General features: G+C 31.7%; 1 long non-coding RNA gene across 1 annotated transcript; it reads left to right on the top strand.

Annotated features, from left to right (window-relative positions):
* The first annotated feature begins 6,374 nt into the window (after window positions 1-6,374).
* Window positions 6,375-10,952, top strand: LOC143042704 (uncharacterized). Its single transcript, XR_012968100.1, has 3 exons — window positions 6,375-6,793; window positions 9,469-9,556; window positions 10,249-10,952. It is a non-coding gene; the product is annotated as an uncharacterized LOC143042704 (long non-coding RNA).
* Window positions 10,953-11,748: the final 796 nt, after the last annotated feature.

Raw genomic sequence — 11,748 nt, 5'->3', positions numbered from 1 at the left:
TGGAATATTTAAATACTGTATCTCTATTACACTATACTTTATATTTGGTGCATTATTTGCAATATTTTCTAATTGACTCTATATGATAGTTACACATGAATGTTTGGGTGCAGTGGCGAATGTTTGAGAAAGTTTTAGGTTTGAGTTGTTTAATTAGTTGTTTTGATATTGCTTAATTATATGAATATATGTATGTTGATTATAACAATATTGTATTCCGTCTGTGAAACTAGCAACCATTTAGAAATTTCAAAAATTTCTTTCTTTCGGGGCGGGGATGTTATATATACATATTTCGTTATAAATAATGGTTGCTAGTTCACAGTCTGGTATCTGTATCACTCCGGAATCGGAAAGGGTTATTCCGTATCCGGACTGATATTAGCTCTCTCGCTTTTTCTTGTTACTGCGGGTGGCAGACGGAATTTTATTATTGAGAGTAAAATATAACAACTAATCTAATTTGTACGTATTTGATTGTGTCCTTTATATACAAAGTCCCCCAAGGATACAGAACAAGTTCCTATATACAAGGTGATAGGACGTTCCGTTGGAATAGGTTACCTGTGCATCAGGAAAAGTTTTAAGGCATAGCGTGAAAAGGTAACCTATTCCAACGGAACCGAACGTCCTATCACCTTGTATATAGGAACCTTAAAAATATGTGAATAGGTCGGGAAAAACTCTCTTTTGACACTTAGGTATTGCACTGTTGCATTACACACCAATCAAAACGCAAACAATATGGGAAAAGATAACATTTTAACCTACACAATATATGAATAAGGTATACACTTTTGAAATCTAAATTATATGAAAAGGGTGGGGTAACCTTAGAAAACCAGCGGCAACGACACCCCTTATTTAATGGAGACATGTAGTTGGAACCCCCTTTATCATGGCTGGATCCGCCCATGATTTTACATGTAAATCAAGCCCCGGGTATTTGTTGGCATAACGGTAACCACGAAAAGGGGGGGGGGCTAATTAAAAGCACGAGGAATTATAAATATACAATTCAACAGGGGTAGAGTGCATCGAGGAATGGGAATTAAAATTGTCTCTTCACGATGATCGAAAAAAGTATCTTGCACGTTATTTTCATCATCTTGTCTGAAACACTCTGAATAATGAGCTTCAAGGCGAAAACAAGGCATGTGAAATACTAATAACATACACTTCTTTTTTTATACGTTGTATGGACAAACCCATAAATCCCTCAACAAAAATTGCTTGATTCATGTCATATCAAATAAATTACAGCGCGGAAAGGTAACTTTAATTTAATATCAAAACTAAATTTTTGTTATATTTTTCAATAAATTTATAAATCTTAATTAGGCATGCGTTGCGTGAGTTCCATTTCATGAGACCTACACAGATTTCTATAAAACAAAACAAAAATTATAAATACAGTTTTTCAATTCTTTCCGGCATAGATAAAAAAAAAATATGTATATAATCTATATACGATTTGGTTGAATTATTTCACTTCATTTTAATGATAAATCCTTTAGTTCTTAAATTTTTAATTAAAATGAATTTATCATTTTGATATCTGACGATAAACTTTTTAAATTGAAGTGACATGGTCAGTAACCTAATTAGTTGCATGGCTGATTACCATCTTACAGGTGACCCAGTAATTTTCCATATGACAGTAGCGTGTACCCTCGGGGTTATATCGGGGTGTGTATAACTTATTTTCTGGGGAACATCCTGTCCACGTGTAGTACTTAGCATATATTGCAACAGATGACATTAAACAAATTTTCTTTGTAGCATCGGAGGCAATTTCATGTTCGACCACACAAAATATTTCACAAAAAAGATATGATAAAATCAAAAGAAAAAGATAAAGAAATATTAACAAATAAAGGTGGAATTGAGTAAACGGGGATTCGTGTTTTTATGAGCTTATTTTCAGTGGACAACAACAAATGGAAGTTTTTAACGACCTTTGTGTGACCTATAGTTGTTAATGTTTGTGTCATTTTGGTCTTTTGTGGATAGTTGTCTCATTGGCAATCATACCACATCTTTTTGACTGGCTATATACATGATATAATATATATAGCACTTACACGATCGGTCCAGTGGACATATTTCATACTAGATAACTTATACAGTAATTCTTTTTATATATATGAAAATTATTGTCCGATCTGATACACGTACCTATAATGTACAGAATTTTGAACAGCTTCAAATATATGGGGTCCGTAGAAACACCGCAAAGGACCTCCTTAGTGCACTAAGAACAAAAATGTGCACTAAGGACCTACTCCTTTCATAATTTTGAATTATATTTTTTCTAATGTTTTCTCGACACGTGCCTCAAAAAGTTGATTGTCACCTTTAGTATAATCGATAGCAATTCATGTTCGCTCAACCTTGGCCCGTGAATAATCTACTAGTATACTGATTAAACATGTATATGGTATTTCAAATTGTTCTCTATTTTTTTTCATTTGTTTGTTTTTGCCGTATTTATTCTGTCTGCTATATTTTTTACTTCTAAATTAATAGCGTATTTTCATCTCTTTTCAGTTTGGGATTTTCCATCCTTTTAATTTTAAAAAGACAAATAATTGTGAACACTTCACGGAAAAGTGAGGATTGATATTTGGTTGCTTAACGTCCAGTTGCCAATACTTCATTCATTTTTCTAATGTTAAGAACTATGCCATTTATCAATATTTCGATTTGAGCGTTACTGATGAGTCTTGTGTAGACGAAACGCGCGTCTGGCGTACTAAATTATAATCCTGGTACTTTTGATAACTATCACAGCAATGTTTTTAAACATGTTTAGGAAAGGAACATATTTCTGATTCGATGTTTATATACAAATGCATTACAAGTATAAATATGTATAGGTTGATGTTTAGTCCCTTCGATGTTTTAGACTGTAAATAAATTATGACCAATTTATTTCTGACATCTTCTTCATTTTTAACTTTTGTGGATAGGTGTTTCATTGACAGCCGTACCACATCTCCTTTCGCTTATTTTTGTTGTATATATTTTTTAATTCACTTTCCTTGTCTTTTAAAATATAAAATAAGTAAGTAAATTGTTTATTATAGTGACATGTGTAAATCAGCATAAATTTGTACAAAATATAATTACATATATAATACACCCGGCCCAATGGACCAATAAGTCACCTTTTACTGTTAGTTTAATATAAATGTTCTAATATCACGTGTCAATTGCCAATTTAAATTTAAATACAGATAATTATAGATTAAGAATTAACGATTGTAAAAGTTCATATATTATTCAACTAATGTTTGTGAAAAAGTTTAAGAATGTTAACTAGAGTAAACTGTTTGTTTTCTACGGAAAAGTGACGCTGCTAAGTATTTAGCTATTTTCCTTGGATGGTTCACCATTAGAAATGTTAATTTTCCCTGCTCATCTAGTTGCGTAAAGTCAGGCACCATTAATATCTCGCTAAAAACAGTTTGTCTGATATCATTATAAAATGTGCAGTTTATAAGAAAATGTAGCTCACTTTCAACATTTTGAGAATTACAAAATCGGCATAGTCTGTTTTCTACTGGTTCCCCAATATATCTACCAGTCTCAATTCTGATCGGTAATAATCCGCATCTAAACTGGGCTAGCACAGATCGCTCGTGTTTCGTAAGATTTAGTTTTACATAGTGCTCTAGTTCGAAGTATGTTTTAAAGTTTAAGTAAGATCGTAGCTTTGGTTTATTTATCAAGGACTCTCTCCATATATCACTGTAATAAGTTCGTACAATTTGTTCAAAAGATTTTAAATCCACCATTGTTCTACTTTCGTAATAATGTAACATATTAAGTTTAGTGAAAATATCTTTAGTGTCACTACACCAATTGTTTGTGCAACGATCATAATCCATATTGAACACCACTTTCGTTAATCGGTCGTCTTCAAACGATAAAAGCCTATTCCAGTATCGAATAATGTTCACCCAATGCCGAAACTGACTTGGTATCCATCCAGTATCCCCATACAGTGCTAGAATTGGTGCAAATCTGTGAACGCCTAAGTAATATCGAATTGCTCTGTTCTGTACGTTGTCTATTGATTGGAACTTCCTATATATTTATTCCATTATTTTTATTTGATGCCGAAAATAAGAATACGAAGTTAAATGCTATAAATAAGCGAAGTAAAACAACCGTTAATAATTATGTATATGAGCATTATATCTATTTATAAAATATTTTAAATACAAGCAGACATACCATTTGTGACACCAATTTCATTTATTTCCAAATCTTAAAATCATACATTTCCGTTCTTTAGCGTTTCTTAATAATGGCAGAACGGGCTTAAGAGTCATATGATTAAGTTAACTAAATAATTTAGTTTTCCCACATCATTAGCGGATTTAGGGGGTTAAAGGGACCATCCCCCCCCCCACCCCCACCCCCGGTTGAAAATCTTAAAATATTTTTTGTATTAACCATTTCTTGTTTTAATGTTATCTTTACTATAATTTGAATATCTAGCACTGAATAGGGTGACACGTTGTCGCTACACTTCTTTAAATATACACAAGTCATAATAACATTGGCCAGAGGGTAACTTGATAATTAGAGGACCAAAGGATTTAATTAAGACAATCCAAGGCTGCTATCTCTATATTTTATTATATATATCTTTATTAGCCTCCCTTAGAGTGATACAACAATTGCAAAACGGGTAGATACGATCTGTAATCAAATAATTAACCTTATAAAATTAATACTTAAAATTTTATTTAGAGTAACCATATGCCGGATGAACAAAAAGTGTGCCATTTATTGAAAAACATATGGTTTGGTATAACATGAAAACTTCTCTAGTGTTTTAAACATTTCTCACATAACCCCTCCCCCAAACCCCCACTTCAAGCTCTGGATCCGCGCCTGCCCATAGTGCTTATTACATTATAAAATAAAATGGTATTCATCTTCAATTGTTGAAATAAAGATGAATTGTTAAAAAAAAAAAGCATTGACACCAGTTTAAAGTTATCGTTCATAGAAGACAGTTATGATTTATTCTATAATTCTCTTTTTAAAACGTAATATAATTTTAGCTCTTGGAGTTTTTCTATATGTTACTTCTGTAATCGGATTTTGAAGAAACCCATGGACACCACATACTCTCTAATGTCTTTCAAGGAATAATGATAGTATGTAAACTCTTGTGTTGTTAGTAAGGAAATGAAATATCAAAAGCATTTGTTTCTCAATTTTTATCTCAAAATAGGGTTCTTTAAATAAAAAAAAAGCTTGCATAGCAATTTCCTTAAAAACTAAATATATATAACAAAGGCAAAGTTTTAAAACACAAAATTTATTTTTTATTTTTCTTTCATAAACTTGAATTTATACCACGCTAAACCGTTAGGTTAACAACCATTGATTAATCAATAAGTAACGATCAAAAGACAATTGTTTATTGGATTAGGTTGATTGAACATGATGATTCGGGAATCTGCAATAAACCGTTGGTCACGTGGCGAGTGGCAGGCGTTGATTAAAAAGTCATTTAACTTCAAAATTACAAAATCTATTGATACCTAACTTTATAGATTTGAGGTATTTAATCATATCCTCTTATATTCATGTTCGCTGTGATCTTAAAACATCGTTTTAGTGTCTTAATGCAAAAACTTTCTTCTTAGTGCACTAAGAAGTCTTTTGCGGTATTTCTACACACCGAAATATATGGCCTTATTAATGTCTTTAATCGAAATATATACCATATTAGTGTCACTAATGGCTTAACGTGTTACCAAATTAAAAAGAAGAAATAGGCTCAAAACCGCATTTTTAACTTTAGATTTTTTTTCAATCCCAAAATAGAGAAGAGGTCCGGTATACAGACTTATTAAAAAGTCCAGATGAGAAGTTTAACTTGCTTTTCTATTCCCGGCACTTTTAACTTAACGCATGCAAAAAAAAAAATTCAGTACCTGGTTACAGTTGCGCATTGACAAATTATAATCTTTCGATTAAAGACATTAAATGATCTTAAATCTATATGGTCTTTATTTTAAAAGTTATAAAATCCAAATGTAAAGTGATCTAAAATGTTCAATATAAATGAGTATTTTCGCTGTGAAATGAATCTATTAAAGGTCGTCTTAAAGTGTATACATGTGTATTTGACACGACTACTGACTACATAGTAAACTATTCATTATGTACCTATAAGGGGGGTCTGAGCGGGACTCGGGATTGTCGAGGCGTATTTTTTGTAAACGTGACACATGAAAGTCAAATTATGAGGGAGGGTAGGAGGGGTACTGATCCCGAAATCCCGAGCTTAAAAACACGAAATCCCGAGCCTAAAAAACACAAAATCCAGAGGTCCCGAAATTCGAAAAAAGAATTATCGTATCCCGAAAGGGTCAATCCCGAAATCCAGAGCTTAAAAACACCCGATCCCGCAGTCCCGATAAAGGTCCTATCCTCCCTCAAATTATTGTGCCGTGAAAACGCGAAATGAAGTTTAGCGGGACATGGGAAATTCCAAAAATAGCAGAATTGTTCACTTACATAGTGTACGCGGGATGGCATCATGCGAGAATCTAAAAAAATAAGTAGTAACTAAGCGGGATCCGTGAACAGAACCCCCAATGAGACCCCCATTAGTTGTGGCTTATTTTGGTCTTTTTAGTTAGTTTCTTTCCCCTACATTACTTGACCGTTTTTGTAAAACAACAGCACTCGAGGTCTGACAGTATTTTACCAAGAAATGCACAAAATATTCAAAAAGAAGGCCTAGAAAATTTAAATATTGGTATGCACACATACTCCCCTATCAGCACAGACAATTATATTTTTGTAAAGGCGCCAAACTCGTTTCTAATATTTATAATAGAACCGAAAAGAAAATGGAAATGGAAATGGGGAATGTATCAAAGAGATAACAACATGACCAAAGAGCAGATAACAGCCATAGGTCACCGATGGGTCTTCATTGCAACGAGAAAATCCCGCAACCTGAGACTGGGGTGGATCTAGTCATATAAAGGAGGGGTTCCTAACCCAGGACAATTTTTTTTTGGGGGGGGGGGGGGTGTCCAACTACATGTCCCCATTCAAATGCATTGATCGTCCATTAAAGAAAGGGGGTTCCAACATGTCCAACCTTCAGCCCTCCCCCCCCCCTGGATCCGTGCCTGTGAGGCATGCTTTAGCTTGCCATTAAACAAAAATGTATACTAGTTGAGTGATAATGGACGTCATACTTAACTCTACAATATAAAAAAAAAGAAACTAAAATAAAAATCATACAAAGGTCACAAAGGCCATAACTTCTGGCTCCTGAATTAGGAAAAGTGCAAAATGCAGTGAGGATAAAAGCCTTTACTTTTAATTCCTGAAATTACAATTATATAAATCATCTCACATCTTTGTGCATTTCTTGAAATTGGTCATATTAATAAATGCATGCAATATTTTCAGAAAATTTCAATATATAGGCTTTTAAAAGTCAATCTTGTGCATGATTATCAATGATTATACTCGCACAATTAACACATGTGGTTCTCAAAACTCAGAGGTGTCTATGCTATTTATGACAACATTTTAATCAAGTATAAATTTACAAAATATGTTAAAACTATATGATTTTTAGGTTTTTAAGCATAGATATAGTAGGTCAGGATCTGCGAACTCTCACTGACTGACTGAGCACATGAATTCAACACTAGTTTTTTGGTGATGTTGGTGTTGCTTAGTGTTTTGTTTTGTTTTTCTTTTCTGCATCTTATGTTTTGCCTTGGCATTGTCAGTTTCTCTTTCATTGTCTTTGGTTTTTTTTGTTATGTTAAATAACAAGTCACAAGAGAGAAAAAACAAAAAAAATATGTGAAAAAATGGCTTAGTTCAGTATATATTAAGGACAGAGATAACAAATAGCTAAATAAGAAAAAAGAAAAAAGAAATTCCTTTTCTATGTACAGTCAATTGTCTGATAATCTAGAAGATAGCCTGATTTGGTCTAATTCTCCTGAATTCTAGCAGGTACTTTATTCCAACTTTTTTAATTCAAACAAACCATGTCTTAGATAGTCTTGGAATTAGAATACATTAATCATAAAATTTTCATAATACGTTGGTGAATTATCTATTGATATAATCATGATAATTAAGCTCCTTTTTAATTTTTAGGGATTTTAAATTTTTAATTTAAAGTTAGGGATTTTATTCATAAAAGCGGGGATTTTTCCAGTACGTATACTATTAATAATGCTTTGAGCAATTTTCATGAAACTTGGTGAATTATTTTTGTATAACATAAACATGATAATTTTCCTTTTAATTTAAAAAAATAAAACTGATTTATGTCATTGTGCTATCATGACTTGGGATTAGGATAGTCTTAAGAATGCTTTCACAAATTTTTATGAAACTTTGGTGAATTGTTTTTATATCTTGACAAACTCCCTTTTTATTGTTATGACCCAAAGTGGAGGGGGCATAATGTTTAACACTTGTCAGATCGTTTGTCCGTCTGTCCCAAAGTTGTTTTTTGTTCTCTTACAGTACTTTAGTTTGCCTCAACCAAATTCAATTAAACTTTTACAAAAGCTTGTTATCACAATTCTCATATCAAGTTTGAATTTTAGTGATGTCAGTGTTACTGTACTAGAGTATCAGAGTTATGCCCCTTTAGAAATGGGGAAAATATGCTGAATTTTTGGTTTCCTGTTCTCTAAAATTTAGTTTGTCTCAACCAAATGTTATGAAATCAATACACAATGCTTATCACAAAATACAGATTAAGTTTGAATTTTGGTAGTGTCTCTTTTACTAAATTCTACAGTTATGTTCTTTAAAAATGGAAAAAAATGTTTCGGCCTTCTAACTTAAGTTTCCCTCAACCAAATTTGATTAAACTTTAAAAAAATACTTTTTATCACAATTTTAATCAGATCAATTTCAAATTTTGGTAGTAAAACTTTTACCGTTCTTTTAAAACTTTGAATAATATGCAAGCTGGAGTATCATTCCCTATTTATCATGTATATTTTTTTATAAGATGCAGAGTTAAGGAACTTTAGTTGTTGCAAAGTTATTTTAAAATTGTCCATTTTCAAAAACTTTGAAAGGTTTTAGAAATTTATGGATTTGTTAAAAAAAATCACAGCCTTAAACTTATAGTCACTTGAGATATATATCTATAAATGGAGCCAAATTATATACATGTTTTATGTCAATAAATACCACTGTTTGTGCATGTTTTGTTTTTTTTTGGAGGGCAGGGGTCTTATTTGCACAGTGCTCATAGTTTTTTAGTCGATCATTAAAATTCATTTAAAGCTTAAAGACCAGCTATAAGGGCAAGAAGCTTATCAAGCACTCATGGTTTAGATTTTTATTAAACACACATTAATATACATAATGTACATTAAACAGAAAAAAATATTGATGCAAGATGTCATTCAACTTTTACTCTTTTATGTATAGGACAAGAACTATAGAAGATACAGAGAAATTATATACAGCAGAAATGATAGGCAATGTAAAATTTGCAGAAGCCAACTAAACCTAAATGGTAAGGCACCTTTTAATTTTAAAAAAGTTATTGAACTTGAAAGATGATTACTAGTATCATGATTACTATAAAAATTAAAAGATGTGGTATATTAAATATGAAAACTATCATGGCTTTGAGAAAGCAATTGTAGGCCTGTTACGACCTTCAATAATGAGAAAATCCATACCCTATACTATAGTCAAAGTAGGCAGCTATAAAAGACCTAAAGATGAAACATTGAAACAATCCAAACTGTAAAACTAATCATGGTAATTGCCTAGTTTATAACAAAATAAATTACAAAAAATAAATATGACCGGTATGAAACAACAACAACAACCACTAAATTTTAGTGTCAGACTAAACTGACAAAAGCTACAGGCTCTGAACTTTGGACAGGCACAATAGGAATATGGCAAGGTTATATAAAAATAAGATGTGGTATGATTGCCCATAAGACAACTCTCCACCAGACAACCAATGATGTAAATTTCCTGCAAACAGGGACTTGACTTCTGTAAATCAACTAATTTTTCGTGAATACTTTATTTGGCATTTTATACTTTCTAGTCTACATCGCAGTTATTTATTTTTCTCGAGTTCAAGTTTACTTAATGTATTTTAATAAGGAAAGATACACATGAAAAACATTTATTGCTGTTTCTCTCTCCATTTATAACATTTTATTTGTTTATTTTGTGTATTTATAGGTGATCAGACATCTTGGTTTTCATGATCAATAGGTCATTACTGAAGAGGAAACTTATAGTTGAAATTTATTTACATAGTGCATAATTGGATTAATTTGAAATGGAATGTGTGCTTTCCTGCAAAAAAGAAATAGGAAATTTCAACATTATCACATGATAATGACCATAAACAAAATGGAGTTCTATCATAGATACACAAAAACACTATTGCATAAAAGCAACAACATATCTTAATCAAAAGAAAGGAGAATGCTGAACAAATACTATTTTGTTGTTGAAAAAAGGAACACCAGTTTTATCCACTCATTTACATCGCTCCCTCATATCAAATATACAGAAGAAGATCATTGAAGAACAATTTGCAAAAATGATTTCTCTTAGAATTGAAGGGAATTGTTTAGTGAATGGAATAATGTATTCACTGAATTCTTACGTAGTGGATTGAATAACTGTACACAAGCTGAAACAGAAGAAATTCTAATTTAAAATAACACGAAAAGTGTTTATTTTATTATTTAATCTGCAAATATATGAACAAATTCTTTAGAACACCACAAATGGTATGACATTCAAATTGGTTGCTTATTAATGTATCGCATTGAAACAATTACAAAGAAAATAGAAGCATTTGCTCCAAAAAAAAATTATAAATCAAAGTTAAATTTATAAAAAAAGTATAAACAATACCTAGATCTAAACAGTCAGACTGTATTATTTTCAATGTCATTAAAATGTTGAGTCAACATTTATTAAAGTTTTAAATATCATTTGCATCAATTATACAGTCTTGTTATTATTATATTCATACTGTTTGTATACATGGTGTAGTGAAGAAATGTTCAACAAGTAAAAAGAAGGGAAAACATTTCCTTAAGGGAAATTTGATCTTCAGAAATTTCCTTAGAGGAAATTTGAAGATCAATGATTTCCCTAGAGGAAATTTGTTGTCTTGAATTTTCCTCCAAGGAAAAGTGTTTGTCAAAAATTTCCTCACAGGAAAAAGTATTTCCTCCAAGGAAAATTTGAAGCTACAAATTTCCTCACAGGAAAAAGTATTTCCTCCAAGGAAAATTTGAAGCTGCAAATTTCCTCAAAGGAAAAAGAATTTCCTCTAAGGAAAAAGAATTTCCTCTAAGGAAATAGAATTTCCTCTAAGGAAATAGAATTTCCTCAAAGGAAATAATTATGCAGCAAATTCCCTAAGGGAAATCTTTTTCCCTTGAGGAAAAAACAATTTCCCTTGAGGAAAAATCTTTTTCCTTCAGGGAAATTTGATTTCCCTTGAGGAAAAGTACTTTTCCTCTGAGGAAATTGTTGAAAAAAGGGGCATAACTTTTTCAACAGTGGTGCTAGATCCAAAAAATTTTAGGACAAATATCAGGGAACCAATACCAACCAAGTTATCAACTTTGTTTTGACTTAACTGCAAAAATTAAGGTGACAACTTTTGCACTCAGCGGAATTGCAAACTTGTCCCGGAGACTGTTATTTCAATAATTT

Source organism: Mytilus galloprovincialis, chromosome 8 (genome assembly GCF_965363235.1).
Source record: "Mytilus galloprovincialis chromosome 8, xbMytGall1.hap1.1, whole genome shotgun sequence".
In the NCBI taxonomy this organism is placed as follows: Eukaryota; Metazoa; Mollusca; class Bivalvia; order Mytilida; family Mytilidae; genus Mytilus; species Mytilus galloprovincialis.
The sequence above is the reverse complement of the archived record's forward strand: the minus strand, read 5'-3'. Positions and strand labels throughout refer to the sequence as shown.